The sequence below is a fragment of the Bombus fervidus genome, unplaced genomic scaffold (assembly GCF_041682495.2).
Source record: "Bombus fervidus isolate BK054 unplaced genomic scaffold, iyBomFerv1 scaffold0039, whole genome shotgun sequence".
In the NCBI taxonomy this organism is placed as follows: Eukaryota; Metazoa; Arthropoda; class Insecta; order Hymenoptera; family Apidae; genus Bombus; species Bombus fervidus.
This window is the reverse complement of record NW_027212602.1, coordinates 25,001-30,000: the sequence shown is the minus strand read 5'-3', so window position 1 is coordinate 30,000 and position 5,000 is coordinate 25,001. Positions and strand designations below refer to the sequence as shown.

The window sequence follows — 5,000 nt, the reverse complement described above, 5'->3', positions numbered from 1 at the left end:
TCGAGGCGCCTGCGTGAGGTCGTAAACAGAAAGACCCGCCGTCTCCGAATAATATAACACACGGAAAACTTAAAAAGATTCTCGAGGCGCTTGCGTGAGGTCGTACACAGAAAGACCCGCCGTCTCCGAATCCTATAACACGAAACCGCTACTATTAATAATAATAATAATAATAATAATAACGATATGTGAGGGAACTTGAGCTGAACACATATCGAAAAAACTAAAAGTTACAGTGGAAACCACGTGTAATGAGAAATGCGATCGAGGCGCCTGCGTGAGGTCGTACACAGAAAGACCCGCCGTCACGATCTCGTATTTCGTATTTGCATCGTGGAAATCCAACGAACGAACAATATAATATATAAACTAAAATCTCTAAAGTGCCTCGTGTCGGAGAGATCACTGCTCACACCTCTTCTATATTTCGTAGTTGCGTTGCGTAGGCCTCACCTCCTAGCAACGGGACATAAGGAAGACTGCTCTTTGGGATCGAACGAAGCGTCTATAACGAGTCGTCGACGAGAGCGAAAGAACGCGAATAGCGAGCCGCAGAAAAATAGGATACCGAATTATATATCTTCGAAGGTTCTCTTCGAAGATCCATGGATACCTATATCTGCGCGTCTCCAGCTATCTCGCGCGTCTCTCCAAACTCTCGTCGTTCCTCGAAACGTGCTTCCTACCCAAAGGGCGTTCGTTCTTCCTATGTCGTTTCGTTGTCGTTCGTTTCAACGGCGAACGATATACGATGTTCGACAAAACGAAACCACGTTGTACGTTCGTACTCGTGGATCGGGTAACCTAGAACGAAAACGCATTGCGTGGATGTTGGCCCGAAAAGATATATACCAGTGCGAGTGATGGTAAAGAGTATAACGATTCTTAACTAGACGAAGTTGGTTCGGAGGGGACCGCCGGCCGTCTCTCTATCCTCGCGAGTCTAATGCCTCGTTCCGTCGCTAGAGTTTTTCAAACTCTGCTTCTGGCTATCGGGAAGAATAGACCGCGCGCGAGGAAGAGGAACGACGACCGTGCGCGTCCCATCGATTTTTTTTATTTTTACCTGAACCACCGAAGTCGATTCAGAGGGGACCGCCGGCCGTCTCTCTATCCTCGTTGTCGTGAGTCATATGCCTCGTTCCGTCGCTAGAGTTTTTCAAACTCTGCTTCTGGCTATCGGGAAGAAACGACCGCGCGAGGAAGACGACGACGACGACCGTGCGCGTCCCATCGAATTTTTTTTTATTTTTACCTGATCGACGGAAGTTTCGTCCGGTTCGTCTCTTTTACCATCGTCTCGTCGACCCGTTCAGAGGGGACCGCCTGTCCATATCCTCGTTGTCGTGAGTCATATGCCTCGTTCCGTCGCTAGAGTTTTTCAAACTCTGCTTCTGGCTATCGGGAAGAAACGACCGCGCGAGGCCGATGGCTGCGAGTCCCATCGAATTTTTTTTAAACGCACGCACACACATACACCTGAACGGAGATGCGTTCCTTTTCGTCGCGATTTTTCGCGCTTTAGTCGTCGTTGTCGCCATCCGTTCGGAGGGGACCGCCGGCCGTCTCTCTATCCTCGTTGTCGAGAGTCTAATGCCTCGTTCCGTCGCTAGAGTTTTTCAAACTCTGCTTCTGGCTATCGGGAAGAAAAGACCGCGCGAGGAAGAGGAAGGACGACCGTGCGCGTCCCTTTCGAATTTTTTTTTATTTTTACCTGAGCGACCAAAGTGGATTCAGAGGGGACCGCCGGCCGTCTCTCTATCTTCGTTGTCGCGAGTCTAATGCCTCGTTCCGTCGCTAGAGTTTTTCAAACTCTGCTTCTGGCTATCGGGAAGAATAGACCGCGCGCGAGGAAGAGGAAGGACGACCGTGCGCGTCCCATCGATTTTTTTTATTTTTACCTGAACCACCGAAGTCGATTCAGAGGGGACCGCCGGCCGTGTCTGTATCCTCGTTGTCGAGAGTCTAATGCCTCGTTCCGTCGCTAGAGTTTTTCAAACTCTGCTTCTGGCTATCGGGAAGAAACGACCGCGCGAGGAAGACTACGACCGTGCGCGTCCCATCGATTTTTTTTTACCCGAACGATGGAGATGCATATCGGCTGTTTGCTTCGAATAACTGGACGAGAGGAACGAACATATATATATATCATGGGCTAGCCACCGTGCGCTTTCTTCGCGAGATCGTGTGCTGTACAGAGGATTCAGAATCGGGTGTTATATCCCCGTCGTTTCCTGACGAACGGAGCTTCGATCTCGTTGGTTGTTATATATTATAATGCACTTTACGCCCGGTCGGCGGGCTGCGTGTGTCGTCGCGCAGTCCGTCCGATTTCGTTTTCGAACGTATTTTCGTGTCGTCAATCATATGGCGACTTCCGCGCGTTCGATTCCCGTTGGTCGGACGTTTGTCGGATATCGGCTTCTTTCGAACCGAGAATAAGAGTACAAAAACCTGAGTACACAAACAAAAATCCATGCATAAACGATTACCCTGAACGGTGGATCACTTGGCTCGTGGGTCGATGAAGAACGCAGCTAATTGCGCGTCAACGTGTGAACTGCAGGACACATGAACATCGACATTTCGAACGCACATTGCGGTCCACGGATACAATTCCTGGACCACGCCTGGCTGAGGGTTGCTCACGTAAACCTAAGACTGCTTGCGTTGCGTATCGTTGCTCTCGGTCCGTATCTCTCTGTTCTTTCTTGCCTCGTCGACAGCCCGCCGTCGTTCGTTTTATCTTTAAACGAACGTTTCTGAGTCGGAGGACGAGCGCCAAGCAAAAGAATACGAATTAAAGAGCGGTCGAGGGCTCGTACGCGACGTACGAGCGATTGTTGGACGTTCGTCGGCGTTCGTCGCTGGATCGTGTGGAGACCGGCGTACGCATGCTCTCGATACAAATATATATGAAAAATCTATCGCGTTCACGGGAGACTCGCAAAACTACCTCCGTCTCTTCTCTGTCCCTTCTTGGCTTGACAACCCGCCGTCGTTCGTGTTTTACGAACGTTTCTGAGTCGGACGAAGCGCAAGAAGAAGGATACGAATTAAAAGAGCGCGGAGAGAACCGTCGTCGTCGACGCGGTTATCGAGATACACAGAGCGAGTTTTCTTCGTGGCCGATTTTTTTTTTCTTTTTGTATCAGCCTCTGCTACGTTTTGTTAGTCTTCGATAAGCACGAATGACCGCGCCCCCGACGTCGTCTTAAATGAATTTTTGGCGAGACTGAGAGAAAGCAAAAATATTTTTGAACAAAGTCAGTCGAGAGAGGAGAGAAAAGAGAACCAAGATATTAAAACCTAAACCTAAACTTGGTGGCGTAACGAAAAACTGTGTGCCTTAAAGAAACACAACCGTCTTTTCATCAAGATGTTTTTACTCGTACAGCCCCAGGGATCGAATACCCACTCCGTCTGTTCGTGCGGCAGAGATGTATTCTGCAGGCGCGAGACGACTGACGAGAAGACAACGAGGACCGTCGCATCGATGGGTCGTCGTTGCGTTTTTCATCCTCTGTGCTTTTTTCTGTTCTTCGCGAACCCAGAGAAAGCCGTAGATCCGGGAACGGACACACGAGATTTCTTCGAACGCTGATGACTTAGGGAGATGATCCCCAGCGTTGCGCGGAGATCGGAGAGTACGCGTACATGTATCGGGACGAATTTTTCCCCGTCGGTCGCGTATCTCTCTGCCCGCGCGCCTGGCCCAAAGCCACGTTCGTCGGAAATCAACGAAAAGTGTGTTACGATCTAGCGTGCGTCTACGATCGGCTATATTTAAGGGTGACGAAGAAGAGAAAAGCTCACGGTGTTGCGCAACGTTTCTGTACTCGATTTTAAGATGTGCATGTGAGTCCGTTACAAAGTTGTTCGGATCGTCGAAAATAGTCGTTTTCGTCGTCGTGCGAAAGAGAATAATCTCTGACATTGGCACGGAGAGATCGCGCAGAGGAAGAGAACGATCCTCTTTGGCGAGGCTCGAGAAAGACTAACGAAACTTGATTAGAGACGAGGTATACACGCGCCGTACGTACGACGTACGCGCGTGTGATTTTTTTTTGCTTTAAGGCGATTCGGCGCTCCGAGTATTAGAGAAAAAGAGATCGTTGGTCATCCCATGTCTCTTCGTCGTCTATCGCTGGACCGCGCATCCTAACGTATCGCCGGTCGTCCAGTCCCCGAGTAATAAATTCACCCCGTTGTGTACGTCTCGCGCTCGCTTTTCCACTTGCGTGAGTTCCCGTGCGTTTTCGTCGTTGGTACAGAGCAAAGAAACCGATATGTTATATACATGTCGCGTGTTCGATCTCTGTGCCAGCAATAACAGGCGAAAACAAGGAACCGCTGGAATCGTCGAGAAGAGAGAAACGGCTACGGGAGATATATTATACATAACACGTGTATATATATATATATATATTATACAAAGAGGACGGGCGTTAAAAACCGGAGATCGTTACGGGTGTCTTGCGTGAGTCTTAGCTCGAACATGATACGACGAACGAAGTTTAAAAGGCACTTTGGCGAGATGCATAAAACGTTTCTCGATCGAGATAGAATATAAGGTTCTCGATTCTATTCGAATTAATTTTTTTTTTTTATTTTTTTTTCTCTTTGAGGCGATTCTCGGAGAGAGAAATAAAAATAAAGACCCTCTGTCGCATTGTTATCAAACCGTCTTGCTTTTCTCGAATCGCGCCCACATGGCACGAAATTTTTTTTTCTTTGAAAAAAAAAATTGTCACCGTGTCGTGACGTTGAAGCGACCTCAGAGTAGGCGAGATCACCCGCTGAATTTAAGCATATTACTAAGCGGAGGAAAAGAAACTAACAAGGATTTCCTTAGTAGCGGCGAGCGAACAGGAATTAGCCCAGCACTGAATCCCGCGGTTCCGCCGTTGGGAAATGTAGTGTTCGGGAGGATCCGTTTATCCCGTGACGTCGAACCGCGTCCAAGTCCATCTTGAATGGGGCCATGTACCCACAGAGGG

At 48.8% G+C, this 5,000-nt stretch overlaps 2 non-coding genes across 2 annotated transcripts in view; both read left to right on the top strand.

The window, feature by feature from the left end:
- The first annotated feature begins 2,489 nt into the window (after positions 1 to 2,489).
- Positions 2,490 to 2,644, top strand: LOC139997208 (5.8S ribosomal RNA). The gene has a single exon (XR_011802641.1). It is a non-coding gene; the product is annotated as a 5.8S ribosomal RNA (ribosomal RNA).
- A 2,128-nt stretch (positions 2,645 to 4,772) lies between these two features.
- LOC139997204 (large subunit ribosomal RNA) overlaps positions 4,773 to 5,000 on the top strand; it is a 4,174-nt gene continuing 3,946 nt past the window's right edge. Inside the window, exon 1 of the ribosomal RNA XR_011802638.1 lies at positions 4,773 to 5,000. This exon is cut by the window's right edge and continues 3,946 nt beyond it. This is a non-coding gene — a ribosomal RNA (large subunit ribosomal RNA).